This window comes from Typopeltis vanoorti, chromosome 9, assembly GCF_054136105.1.
Source record: "Typopeltis vanoorti isolate ZY-2024b chromosome 9, IOZ_Tvanoo_1.0, whole genome shotgun sequence".
Classification (NCBI taxonomy): Eukaryota; Metazoa; Arthropoda; class Arachnida; order Uropygi; family Thelyphonidae; genus Typopeltis; species Typopeltis vanoorti.
Genome location: NC_143557.1, coordinates 86,028,126 through 86,043,375, shown reverse-complemented (window position 1 = coordinate 86,043,375; position 15,250 = coordinate 86,028,126). Strand labels below are relative to the sequence as shown.

The following is a 15,250-nucleotide window of genomic DNA, read 5'->3' as shown; positions in this document are numbered from 1 at the left end:
GGGGGGGGGCTGCAACTTTCGAAATATACATAGCCCCACGATTTCAAGCCACGAGCCGCCACTGCTAATAATTCTAATATTTGGAACCAAAGTAAGTCTTGACCATAGTAGTTCCACCATTGAATTACCACATAGTGTGCATTAAAATTGATCTTTTTTTTTTTTTTTTCGTTAAACGAACTTTGCATAGATCCTAATAAGCAATGGCAAAATTTGGAAATAGTTCAAAAAATGTACTACGTTTTGCAGCTTTAGTTTAATAAATACAGTACTTCGATAATTTATTTGAAATCTTTATTCTAACATAATCCTTAATGATATGTTACAATAAAGATTTTCAAAATAAATCAGTACAATTAGTTTGAAATTTTGATATTTTTAATTTAGTACTTCATAAAGCCATAGAAACAAATACTATTTTAAAAAAATGTAAAAAAAAGTTTCATAGTCGTAATTTATTACGACTATGAAACATTTTAAGATACATGAGGTGGTCTTTGCAGACTAAAACTTTCGCCAATAGTTTAGATTCCTTCAAATTGGCAAAGCAGTGTCCACAAGAAATGAGCCATCGATCGAGGAGAAAAAATGAGTCAAACGCTACCAGATCTGAACTATATGCTGGGTGAAGGAGTTGCTCAATATTCAGTCCTCAATTTTTTTTTTTTTTTTTTTTTGATTCTGAAGTGACTGCGTAGTCTCGTTTAAGGGGCCTGCTTTCGATTGACCAATGATAGGTATTCCTCATGTAGAACAGCAGACATTCGCATAGTGGTTGAAAAGAGAAATCGGCATTGAAGGCACACCTAAGACCAGTTCCAAGTGAACTCAGCCCTCGAAATTCCACCAAATGTACATGACTTTATTCTCGAACAGACTTATCGGCCGGAATAGAAGTGCTTCTTTTTCTACTTTTTTTGATATATTAATTTTCTATTTCGGATTGTCGAAGCGAATTTCATCGCAGATAATACTTTATTTGATGAAATCTTCGGCCAGAGATTAGCTAAGACTTCCCTACAGACTCGGTGTTCTGTTGTTTACTTTGTGGCTAACATTTGTTTAACTTTTCAAACTGTTGAAGATGGCACTCTTGCACAATATTCCCTAGGAATACCGAATTCAGCAAACAGTCTAAGCGCCTGTGGTCGAACCGGCTTCAGTTTGACGCCAGTTCACAGGATCACCGTGAATGATCATCTAGAATGAGAAGACTTCACGAGTGATGTCGGTGACCTTGAATCAACCAAGTGCTCTTCTTCATAGAATTTTGGCTTTTCACTCTGCAGATGTTTCGGGCTGCTTCGGTTGCTCGTATGAAGAGAAAATCGAAGTCTTCGAGTAAAACATTCCGAACTAGTCAATTCGCCCACTTTTAAAAATAATAAAAAATCACTTAAGTAGTAAAGATAAGTGATTTATATGTCATGGTGTTCTGGCAAGAACAAGTAGGTTTACAAAATAAATATCTTTAATGTCTGTAAAATGACAGTAAAATGAAAATAGCAATATTATGGAATATTGCTATTTTCATTTTGTTTTTAATTCTTTTGATTGTTTTAGTCACTTTTAAATTCAGATAGTCCTCAATCTCCTTTTACTATTTCTTATGAATATTAAATTTTTCTCGTATTACATGTGTGTGTGAGTGCGCGTGCGTGCCTCCCACCCATAAGAGGCAATAAACCTAGAGTGCATTATTACCATGGGTGGGATAAGAGAGTTAAAATTTTTAATTGTGGTGTTTTATAGTTATTTATGTTTCACATAATCAGAAAATTCTGCTCTATAGACTCTGGAACTTTTTTCAAGCCTTCCCTCCAGTAAGCAGGTCAGTGGTCTCGCATGGGCCGATGAAATTCATCGGCCCATGCCAAAGTTAGTTTGAATGTATTTGTGAATATCTTAAGATGAGAATCTTAAGATATTCACAAATACATTCAAACTAACTTTTACAAAATTTCTTTTTAAATTATATAGGAAAACTATACAGTGAAATAGTGAAACGACGCAGTGAATTAATGTAATATATAGTGAAATTAAACATAAATTACACGTAAAATTATTAGATGCAGTACAATAACACTTGTTATACTGCTCTTGTACTGTAAATATACACCTTATATACTAATATGGTTAGAAATCTTTTGGCTTATACGAGCTCTCTGAGTCTGGCCATTGTAGGCATCCAAGAAGGAGGTGTAAATTGTTGCAGTGGGCTGCGGGCTGCTATACGCAACAAGCGTGTTCATTCACATCTGGTCCAAATAGATAGGGATATTTACTTAAGAAGAGGCAGGGATGGTGGAAATAAGGAAGTGTTATTTTGTACCTCCCGTTCAAACTTATTCATTTATGGAATTTAATGAATGGGTATTTTTTATTTGCCATTTAGCGGTACGATAATATATGCCACTTTATTACCTATGTATCTCCTCTGACTGCTACCATCATTAATCCTAATTACAGAGGGTGCTGATGAAGCCCGTAAACATCCACGTCATGTCAAATACTTTGCACCTCCGTCTTGATTGTGTGACTTCTCCCGAGACAGCGGCTTTGCTCTGAGGTGACGCTTAATATATCAGCGAAGCCATAATCCGTCCGATCCGAGAATTTCCGGGTGGAGAGATCGAGAGAGAAAGAAAGAGAGAAAGCGATGTGTGTTACAGACAGCACGTTATCAGCCTGGCAGCAGACTTCAGTAACGGCGGGAGATGAGAAGTCACCACAAGAGCTTTGGTGCAGTGCAGTGTCGACACCACATGTAAACATTGCGATGAGAAATAAGTCTCCAGGAACTACGGGGTTGTAGATAACAAGAGTTGTTGTGTGATTGGTTGGCGAAAATAGTATTGACTATATCGAATTGCTGTAGTCAGAAAGCATTCAACTTCAAATAGAATTGAGTAGCTCGATGCCAACCTCGTAGAAATCAAACGAGATTAATAGTGGTTATAGTTGGACTTTAAAAACCACATAGATGCACAGAGAATATCCATAAAAGTGTCTTAATAATGACATTTTTTATTAATCTCCTTTACAGTGTTTCATAGAAAGTGAATAAAGAAAATTTAATTAGAGATTTCGAACAAAATGAGATTTTTCAGAATATATGCGAGAACACAAGTCATTTAAGATAATTAAAAAAAGCGTGGATTAAAACAAATTAACTTTTCACAATAAAGTAGTAAACATTAAAATAGTCAGATAGGTAAAATTAGGGAAATAGTACATCTTAGGGAGAAAAAATGTCTTTATCCCAATCTGCGAATGAACAGTCGACCACAGAATACGCTGTCAGAGCATGACTATCGATGCAGTGAAAATAATCTTATTGGTGAATTCTTTCATATCATATATATATGTATATGATATGAAATATGATATGAATATGATATGAAATATTAAGCATACTTTGCTTAAAATTGTGTGACTACAAACAAAATTCACTACTGATCAAGGATATAGCAATGAGAACAAAGAAAATAAGGTTTTCAATAGATGTAGCTGTATTGGGGACAAAAATTATCTTTATTTATTGGAAAATGAGAAATAGATACGGAAATTAATTCTTGTTCTTAGATTTTGTGACTATTGCTATATATATATATTTATTTATTTATAAAATTAAAATTTAACTGACTACAACCCGAGAAAGTATAACAAAAAACCTTTAATAAATCACGACTAGTTTCATAGGTGTTCCGACTTCTTCAGGTTAGTAAGAAATAACATAAGACTTATAAAAATAACAAGGTAAAAAACATGGACTTTCCAGCTTAATAAAAAGAAGCAGAATAGTAACAGTCATATTTGAATAGGTGACTATCGTGCTACCGTTGGCATGAGTTGAATGTGTGTGACAGCTAATTTTAGAGCGCCGGTATTGAATTACTGCGCTATGCGAATCAGGCAAATTGTAGCTTAGATTGTTGTTCAAGTATGAAGGGTCCAGAACTATTTCTTTTGATTCTATAATTCGTCTTTCAAATTCATCCTTGCATATATATAAATTGGTTGTGCAGTCCCAATCAACTTGGTGTGGCCGTTCTTCGAGGTTAGAGTTTGCGGAGAAGAGAACAGATTTATCTGTCTGGCCAAAATAAGGTCGACCACAGTCGCACATAACTTTATGAACACCAGGAAAATGCAGTTGGTTGTGATTTAATTTTGGTCGACTCAGAAAAGAACGAAGTTTTGGCAGAGTAGTATAGTCGGTCTTTATGTTGAATTTCTTCATAATCCTAGATAGTTTTGGGGTAAGAGAGCTGATAAATGGTAACTGTATATGAGTGATAGGGTTGGAGATTCATCTTCTTGTCTAGGTTGTTGGCGTGGTCTCAAACGTTTAGTGACGTTAAGAGATGAATATCCATTATTTAAGAAGGTGTTTTTCAGGAATTTAAGCTCTGTTTGAAGGTTTTCTTCTGTGGAAGTGAGACATCTTGCTCGTTGGGAAAGGGTCGAGATGATGACCAGTTTCTGAGGAGGGAAGTGATGAGAAGAGCCATGCAAATATCTATCAGTGTGGGTGGTTTTTCGAAAAATTGAAAATGTAAGATAGTCAGGTAATCTACTGATCTTTAGATCCAAGAAGGGGAGAACGCCGTTAATCTCTAGTTCTGATGTGAATTTAATGTTCTGATGTTGATTATTTAAATAGTTTAGGAAGTTTTGAAGTTCCTCTAAACCATGTTCCCAGATAAGGAAGACGTCATCAATGTAGCGTAACCACAGTTTAGGTTTTACAGTAGCTATAGAAATAGCTCACTCTTCAAAATCTTCTAAAAAATGTTAGCTAAGACTGGGGATAGAGGGCTGCCCATAGCTAACCCGCTTGTTTGTTTATATATTTTATCTTCATAGCAGAAATAGCCGGAATTGATGCAGTGAGTTAGAAGAGCAAATATTTTCTGAGAAACCTTGTCCTTAAGAAGAGTCAGAACTTCATCTGTAGGTACATTCGTAAAAAGAGACACGATGTCAAAACTCACCATACTGTCAGAGTCTATGAGATTTTTTTTTTTTTTTTTTTTGAGATGAAAATCTTCAGAGTTTTTGATGAAGGAGGAGGAATTGCCAACTAGATGTTTTAATGAAGCTGCAAGATATTTAGACAGATTGTACGTAGGTGAGTCAATACCTTCCACAATTGGTCTTAAAGGAGTGTCAGCCTTGTGGATCTTAGGCAGGCCGTACAAACGAGGAATGAGGGGTAGGAAGTTCAGGAGTAGATTTCAGAAGATTGTTTGTACGGTTATGAAGTTCTCTTGTGGGATCACTTTCTAGAATAGAATAGGTATCAGAACTTAATAAGTTATTAATCTTTGAACAATTGTCAGATTTGTCTAAGATTACAGTTGCATTCCCTTAGGTAAGATAATAATGTCATTATTGTTACGCAGCTGGTGGATTGCTTTTCGTTCTGTCGGAGATAGATTATCTGTAGGACAACGACTGTTGTTTATAGTAAAGATGGCATCGATCCTAAGTAGATTCGCAGTTTGTTTTGGTAAGAAACTTTTGTAAGAAAGAGTTCTTTAGAACTGTTTCTTAATCCATTTCAAAACTTCCTAAACCATTTAAATAATGGACATCAGAACATTAAATTCACATCAGAACTAGAGATTAACGGCGTTCTCCCCTTCTTAGATCTGACTAGATTACCTGACTATCTTAAATTTTCAATTTTTCGAAAAACCACCCACACTGATAGATATTTGCATGGCTCTTCTCATCACTTCCCTCCTCAGAAACTGGTCATCATCTCGACCCTTTCGCATCGAGCAAGATGTCTCACTTCCACAGAAGAAAACCTTCAAACAGAGCTTAACTTCCTGAAAACACCTTCTTAAATAATGGATATTCATCTCTTAACATCACTAAACGTTTGAGACCACGCCAACAACCTAGACAAGAAGATGAATCTCCAACCCTATCACTCATATACAGTTACCATTTATCAGCTCTCTTACCCCAAAACTATCTAGGATTATGAAGAAATTCAACATAAAGACCGACTATACTACTCTGCCAAAACTTCGTTCTTTTCTGAGTCGACCAAAACTAAATCACAACCAACTGCATTTTCCTGGTGTTCATAAAGTTATGTGCGACTGTGGTTGACCTTATTTTGGCCAGACAGATAAATCTATTTCACTTCGTCTTGAGAAATATAGACGTGACATCTCCTACAGTAGAACACGAGCGAGGGCCCTTTCCAGTCATGTTCTCTTCTCCGCAAACTCTAACCTCGAAGAACGGCCACACCAAGTTGATTGGGACCGCACAACCAATTTATATATATGCAAGGATGAATTTGAAAGACGAATTATAGAATCAAAAGAAATAGTTCTGGACCCTTCACACTTGAACAACAATCTAAGCTACAATTTGCCTGATTCCCATAGCGCAGTAATCCAATACCGGCGCTCTAAAATTAGCTGTCACACACATTCAACTCATGCCAACGGTAGCACGCAGTCACCTATTCAAATATGATTGTTACTATTCTGCTTCTTTTTATTAAGCTGGAAAGTCCATGTTTTTTACCTTGTTATTTTTATAAGTCTTATGTTATTTCTTACTAACCTGAAGAAGTCGGAACACCTATGAAACTAGTCGTAATTTATTAAAGGTTTTTTTGTTATACTTATATATATATATATATATATTCACAGAAATCAAAGTATATTTTCTGCACATGAAATTTCTTTTTTTTTTAGCAAAAGCGTACTCTAATTCATATGATTATGATTATGACTAAACCTTCATGATAATGACAAATAATATATCTCAGTCGAGTAATATTTAAATGATGACGACATGGATAAAAGACAATTTTATTTGTTTCTCTTTCATAAAATATTGCTATTTAATAAGTTTAACCAATTTTTTTATTATATGCATTTTTCCAGAATGATATATTTAATACGATTTGGGAAGTATTTTACTGCTAATTTTCATTAGTTTTACCGAATTTTAAAAGTAAATGAAAGGATTAAAATTATTATCATTTAAATGAAAGTTATTTGTCAAATATTAAGTATACTTTGCTTAAAATTGTGTGACTACAAGAAAATAGACTATTCTTGTTCTTAGATTTTGTGACTATTGATATCTACGCCACATTCGAATCTATTGCCAGTGAACTGCGAGAGCCCGGTATCGATTCATTTAAAAACAAGTGTAGATATTTGTTTATTAATAAAATGGTAATCTACTTTTATTTTATGCTATTACATTCTAGGAAACGAAACCATTAAGTTTTTCGTGTCCTTGAATAACTATCACTTTTTTGTACCAATAAATAGACACAGTTAGCATAATACACTGGCTTCAAAGCCTTAATTGCTACGTAATTCTAAACAAAGGAATAGTTATGTTTCAGATTGGCGCTTCCCATGTGATAAACACTGAAATTGGCTTTCGAACAATTTGAATTTTTGCATAAAACTTTAAAAAGTTGCTTGCGAGGTCAAGTACGTCGATAGCTTAAAACGAACTCTGGAAATAATCTTCTTCACCCAGTAAGGAGAGTCGTTTAACAGATTATTCAAAAAGAACATCAGCAGGTTCCTTCGTAAAATCACTCATGGGATGAGACTGTATGTAGCTGTTCGCATCTTACTCGTAAAAGCAGATCCTCTAGGTCTGACGTGGCAATGAGTTGGCCAATGCTATTAAGGAATTGCCTTATTTTAGGCATGACTTGCAGAATCTCAAGCTCAATTTCACCTGTGCACTTCCATTTCCTCAGCAATGGTTTTTGGGAGTCTTAATCACTTACAGAGATTTTCTCCGAATTACAGGAATATCATTCCCATTTGAAACACAGTACACTGTTTCAAATGATGTTTAACGGCCTAGCTGTACGGCACTTTTCATAAAAGGTTGTGGGATCGAATACTAAAACGGCATGGAGATTTGCAAGACCCTTTAGTTGGAGATGATTTCATCGCCTGGTGTGAGACAACCAATCTACTTATTGAGACCTGAAGTGGCCTGAATAAAGTTCGGTGTTTGATCTCTCTTTAGCAGAGTTACTTTCCGGATAAATGATCCTTAGCTCACCCACGACGTTACATTTACATACTAATGCGCTATAGATTTATGATCCTTTATGGGTGGGATTCATAAAAAAAAATACATGGACGAATTTTATATGAATATACAGGTTGGGATTCATATAAAGAATGAATCACTGATTTCATTTATAGGCCACAAAAGTTTCATATTCCATAATCGCACCCGATTTCCTGCAATTGGAGAAGTGTAACTAGGTAGGATAAATTTAAACAAACTAACAACGACAAAGAAAGGTTCTCTAGTTTTTAGAGAGCTGGAAATAAGTTTAAAATCGCCTACTTTAAACAAGCCTGATTACTATACTCATTCTTCGGGAGATCATTCAATGCAGATATCAAATGTCCTAGATGGGGTTCGTACTTAGCCTCTTCCAACCAAAGGCATCGTCTATACCGACTGGGCTACATCACAGCATAGCTCTGACCAAGTATTTTTGAGTGAATCCCAAATTGCGGCTACAGATACAACAATCACAGTTAGCCATAACTATCTAAATTATGCTCTGTATGATTCTTTCATTTATGTATTTGGGAGATCGATATTGCTTTCCAAGGAATGATAAATCTAGAATCTCTGTTTCTGACTTCTTCTAGCTTACGGTGTCACTGAACCATTCAGTAACGTTCATCTGCTCTCTCTCTAGTGCTCCTCAAACTCTGAAAATTGTTCTGACCTCTTTATGTTATTAACCCTGACACGTTATTTTTTTTTTTCAACAGAAGCAGCGAAGTCATCTTTTTTTTTTTTCTTTTCTTTTTTTTTTTTTTTCAGTTCCACCGACCAAGGCGGAAGCTACCAAATCGTCTGGCTACCACTCCGAATACCACATAACCGGTCTCTCCAGGTCTATCCGAGATCATCCCGCTTGGCCCCACATCCGAGACTTATACTCTCCTTTCCGTGTCAGACCACTGCTTCCATTCTCTTGATTCACACATCTACTGTGAGCGGGTTACAGAAATAATTTTCAATAGAATGAAAACCTTCATCTTCACTCCATCCAAAATTCTCACTCTCAATTCCTTCGAGCCATGCTTTACCAATAGGTGTATCAGTACAGTTAAAAAATCAACATAACGCAAGTGATTTGTGAGAACATCAGACTCAGTCGAAAAACAACTATCGACAAATTCAAATTTTTGACTTTGAAAGAGCTAAACTGTAGGCGATGCGATATGCTTCTTGTTCAAACGGAATGCATGACTTCTGGTGTTTTTTATGGGCCATCAACCGCAACTTCATGCTCACCTGTGCTTTCATCTCTCTCTTTCTCTCTTTTCATTTCAGATAGCACCTCTGTTACATCACCTAAAGATGAAGCTGACCTCCAGGCATCATTTCTACTCCAACCCCTGCACAGGACAAAAGACGAATACCTCCTACCATAGCATGTATTAACTCTACACGCTTTTATACTCAATTGGTATCTATTCCAATACATGGAAGCAAGGTTATACGCTTATATTCAGTATATTCCAAAGGAAGATTCCATTGCTATCGATCCATCGCATTCATGTTAGTCCTCTCCAAAATAATCAAAGTCACCAACTGTCAACTTCTCCGCTACCTAGAGATACACGGGTTAAATCATGACAAGCACTACGGATTTCGCAACTCTAGTTTCACAGTAAATCTATAAGCGTGCATCATCACCACTAGATATATACTCTGAAAAGGTTTAGACTTATTTGTGCTGTTTCTCTCTCTCTCTCTCTCTCAGTAAACTGTCATCCTTTGGTCTATTTCTTTCCTTCTCTGTAACTGGATAGCCAGGTTTCTCTCTTATGACTTCCTCTCTTCGAATTCATCTTTTTCCTATGTGTGTGACTTTCCTTCACGCTAAATAATAACTATAGCCATAGTTTTGCTGATGATAATGCACTCTATTTCCCTACTCATTCAACAAACTCTATAGGGACCAAACATCCCATTTTAAGATCAACAATCGGTATTTAAACATGGATCTCCACAGCATTCTTCAATGGTGAGAAAACCTAATTACAAATAAAATCATCCAATGCAGTATTGCTTCTTTTTCCCAAAGAGCATCCCAATTCGCTTTCCCTTACCTTCAATAATACATGTTACTAGACAGGATCGGATTTTTCTTCTTGGATTGATGTTCTATAATATTTCTTGGTACAAACACGTCGCAGAAATTGATTCTTCAGTCCCTAAAAAGTTGGTATTACGCTCAAGACGCCACTTTTCCCTTACCACCTATTATCTTTGTATAAATCTCAAATCTGTCAAACATTAGAACACCAAGGTGCGATGTAAGAAGGAACTCCTTAAAAATTCTTGATCTGTGCAGAGGAGACGGTGCGACTGATTAATTATTCTTTCCCTTTCAATGACATTTCACTATCGTCTCACAGACTCCTTGTTTCAGCTTTATGCGCTTCCATGAGTTACAAATGCGCCGAACTTGCTTCTCTTCTTCCACTTTCCATCCAACTATCTTTAGAATATTGAATAGAATACGGAATACAATTTGTTTTCCCAACTAAAGCCCCTGGCATTCTTTTCAAGAGAAATGTCAATAGGACCTTTCTTTCCAAACCTTGCTTACACTACTATATACGGCACTAAGCTACAGCTTCTGCCACTTCTCGTGCGCGTGATTATTATTATTATTATTATTATTATTATTACGGGCGACTCCAGGGAGTACTTGGACTCATAGAGGGAGGCCCTAAACATTATGTCCACACAACTATACGACATTCTCACAGTATCTATCATACCTTGAACTTACTCACCGTCATAGCATCCACAACAGACTCTGGCAGCTTATTCCACTCATGTACCACTCTAAAAGTAAAGAACCCAGCTCTAACACCTCTGATAACCACACTCTTGCCCAGCTTCCATAGGTGTCCCCTAGTTCTCCCACCACCAGTCCTGATCTCAAAAATATCCTCTGACTTAATCCTACAGAAACCCTTTAGCAATTTGAATGTCTCAATCATATCTCCCCTCTTCCGCCTATCAACCAATTTCTGCAACCCACAAATCTGCAACCTGTTCTCATATGGTTCATTCCATAGACCCGCTATCATCTTATTCACTCGCCTCTGGATCCTCTCCGCCTCATCCCCATCAAGAAGGAACCTAGGTGACCAAATCTGGGCACAGTAGTCGAGATGAGGTCTTATCAAGGCTCGGTACAGAGGTACAATAACTTGCTTGTCTCTGCTCGTCAAGGTATTTTTCAACAACCAAGCGAGTTGATGAGCTGATTTAGCTACTTTTGCAATGTGCCCCCTAAACTTCATCTCCCTATATTATAAAAAATTCGATTTCATAAACTGACCTTGCTAATTGCAAAGGCACTGATGTGATAAAATTTTGCAACTTATCGTGTGCGAAGTTGATGTTAAAGAGGAAAACGCCTTAGATTGAATAAGAAATTGAGTAGAAAAGATTAATATTTTTACTGCATATACTCGATGAAACAGTGTTCATTTCCAAAAGTGTATCAGCAGATGATTCTGTCTACTAACACTGCTTCATGATAGAAATCTTAGAGAACTCTTGGAACCATTCTATCTCCAAGATTTCTAGCATGAAGACCATTATTATATTTCAATCTTTTATTACGAATAAAATTTTATTACGAATAAAATTTTATTACGAATACAAGCAGGAAAAATTTTGGGAAGGGTATATCTTTAGATGTTTACAAATGACCTACCTAAAATGATGCATGACCTTTCTGTAATAATTACTGTTTCCTTGATTTCGGATAGATCTGCAAGTCAAATTAATATCCGTGTTGATTTATTTAAAAAAAAAATTACGCATTTTAAATAAATATGAACATTTTAAATATATAGAAATAAACATTATCGTTACATTTACTTACATGGATATAAAAGTGCAACCTATGGATAAATTGTAAATAAATGTATTTAAAGCATCTAAATTCATTTTAAATGAATAGCAGTTCAAGAGATAACAAAGTCAATTAGATCAGTGAACTACCAACTGTTTATGAAGTTTATTATTGTGTGTGTATGAGAAGTGCATCTTGAGTTCGGTTTTGTTAAAATGGCATAATTCACCGCAATAAAGCTTTTGTTACAGAAAACCTGCGGTGAAATTACGGGTGTCACCCACAATTATCTACAAGACAAGAAATGCGGTTTGGAATTAATTTGAAGTTTAGCCTCTTGCTTTTAGGCTTCTATAAAACTATTCAAACTGTGTGTGTGTGTGTGTGTGTGTGTGTGTGTGTGTGTGTGTGTGTGTGTGTGTGTGTGTGTGTGTGTGTGTGTGTGTGTGTGTGTGTGTGTGTGTGTGTGTGTGTGTGTGTGTGTGTGTGTGTGTGTGTTCCTTCTTGAAATTCTTTAATTCGAAAGGAATAATCAGGTAATGGCGTCTTAAACAAAGATGAAAGCATTCAGGCATTTAAACGTATTAGCAAACAAATGATGACTTCCAACGAAACTAAAGGGAATGAAGAATACAACAACTTGGAAATACTTAGACATGAATGCTATTATTAGGTCATCTACTTGTTATTAATGTCTTGCGGCATGGTTGTGGAACTATTGGTGAAGAAGGAAATTCCGAATTTGTTTCCCGATATTAGCCCTTGTAGGAAGATATTAAAGAGAACAGATGAGTTTTCTCTTTATTGCATACTTACAGAAGAGTAGCCTTAAAGCTAATCAGAAATCCACACTGGTGGCCTGGGTAATTGATGACTGGTACATATTAGCTCTCATACCACAGCCTATAGGACGCCCGTAGCGTCTTCTTGTCACGGAGGATCACAGCTTGTTTCTATCTGATATCCTGCTGACAGCTGCTTGTGCGGCTGGAACGATGGGGGTAGGCAGGGGGTAATGGCGATATCTCGATGGTCTTCGGAATAACAGCAAACTAAATAATAAATGAGCCATCATCTGAGCTATAATTGAGGAAAGGGTTTCAGCGGATTTGAATGATGGATGATAGACTATGGTAACGTACAAATAAGGCTGCAGCCATTTCTTTTCTCATTTCTCTTGTTTTTTCTGTTTATTTATTTCAGTTAAAACTATTCGAAGCATTGATTATATAATATTTTAGACGTTTCTTATTAGAAATCCATTTAATTATTTGTTTTGTATTATATTTACTCCAATTATTTAATTCTGTGTTTCAGTTGTTAATGGTGTTATTTAAGGATAATTAAAATTCAGAAATTCTGTATTCTGTAATTCAGAATGGTATCATAGAAGAGAAATTTTTGGGAAAAAAAAAATCAAAATAAGGGCAAACGGAATTTTAACAAAATGTAACATCATAAAATAATATAAGATACCCGTGATATTAACAAATAAATAAATTAGAAAATAAGAATAAAATATTGAATAAATATGCGGAGAAATTAACCCTTCTTATTAAAAACACCTTTCAAGAAATTCCTATTAGTAGACTGCAAGTTGTGCAATATCTCAATTCTGACAGATTCTGGAGTGATTTCTTAAATTTACTGCTTCCACGGGGTCTTTTTAAATCATATTTGCATAGTATTGCAGGCTCTCCTTCCTTTTTTGAGTACATGACTATTTGGAAATTATTATAACTTAGAACCACTTCTGTTATTCTATTACTTTAAATGACATCTTTCAAATTGGAATAACGGAGTACAACTGATTAGGTATTTACGATTATTATTCTAAAAAAACAAACTCAATACAGAGCTATTCTGAGAGGAAAAGAATATAGCGCACTTTTGAAGTACACACGTCAAGCATTTTAAAACAAAATATACTATATTTTATTTTATTTTAAAAATACAAAATATTAAAAAAATACACTAATAAATGTATAATCATCATAATAAACAATGATACAACAAAATACAATAATAAATGACAAAATCGGATTATAAAAATTAATGGCATAAATAAGTGTGACTGAGTTAAAAAAAAAAAATAGTTATGCACCCAGAATATCGATGCATCATTTTAAGGCTGGTGGATTGTGGCATCTCCGAAGTCCTGCAACAAATGGTAAATTTATGACTTTAAAAGACTAAATAGCACAACCCATGAAAAATGACGAAATCTGATTATCCAAAAAGATAATCAGATTTTCTCATTCTCAATTTAAAACTATCAAAGAAGTACAATTACTTAATGACTGACATAACATTAAATCGACTGCTAGCTATAGTTTGGCAGCTCTCATGCGGAGATGAAAATTTTTTCTTTCAAAAACTAGTTGTTTTTTTTTACCTCTCCTGCGGAATAGACAGTTCGGCCAGAGACACAATGTTGGTAATCGAGATAAGCCTCTTAGCCTTAGTTGCTTCGGCCATAATTCAATCACTATCAATTGCAAGTAATTTAAATTGCTGGTTCTGGTCACTTACATTTAATAATAGATTTATACAATATTCAACAATATGTATTAGGTATACGGAAAGAAAAAGAAGCTATGGTCTTATACGAAGCATATTTTTCGATTAACAACTGAAGAACTTCTGCGAAATACATTCTCAACCAAAGGGATTGTGGCTCTAGGACTCTTGTGGAATACTGAGGCAATTGATGTAAAGTCGACAGCCTCTATATACAAGTAGCGTAGTCGTGAAGTTACTTCACGCGCAAACTTTGTTTGCTTACACTTAGATAAAGAAATAAACAATATATTCTTGTCCAGTATAATTTATTTTGTCACCAAGTGAAAAAACATCAACGTAAACTGTGATCTCGGTCAGGCGTTGACTCTCCACTCCAGATCTCTTTACTTTTCTCTAAATGTTATTTTAAAATAATTCTCTTGTAGTAGTTAACATATCTGTTGATTTTTAGCGTAGATATTATACTGTAGTATAATGGAAACAGTTACTGGCCGACCTAAACTATTCCATCCTTACTGCAATATTAGCTGATTGCAGTAAAATATAATGATAAAGTAGACAAAATGATTTTTTTTTTAATTCTCACACAAGAAATACTTTCCTTTTGCACTACAGTTCGTTGCATTTGCAGGCGTGCAAATGCAGTAGATGGTGCATTTGCATGAGTGCTTTATTTTATCAGCTTTGGGTTAGTGCAGAGTGTGTTGCTGTTCTGTTTGCCATTTTGTCTTTATTATTAAGTGATATATATAGATATTTTACTTCATCAAGTATTAGATTTTAATTCCCGTTGTAAAC

At 35.3% G+C, this 15,250-nt stretch overlaps 1 protein-coding gene across 1 annotated transcript in view; it reads right to left on the bottom strand.

The window, feature by feature from the left end:
- The window catches only part of LOC150103221 (solute carrier family 66 member 2), a 456,400-nt gene that overhangs the window by 369,541 nt on the left and 71,609 nt on the right, over positions 1 to 15,250 (bottom strand). The window contains exon 2 of the mRNA XM_090397709.1: positions 11,789 to 11,845. The gene's annotated coding sequence lies outside the window, so the exon portion shown is untranslated. The remainder of the gene's footprint in view (positions 1 to 11,788; positions 11,846 to 15,250) is intronic.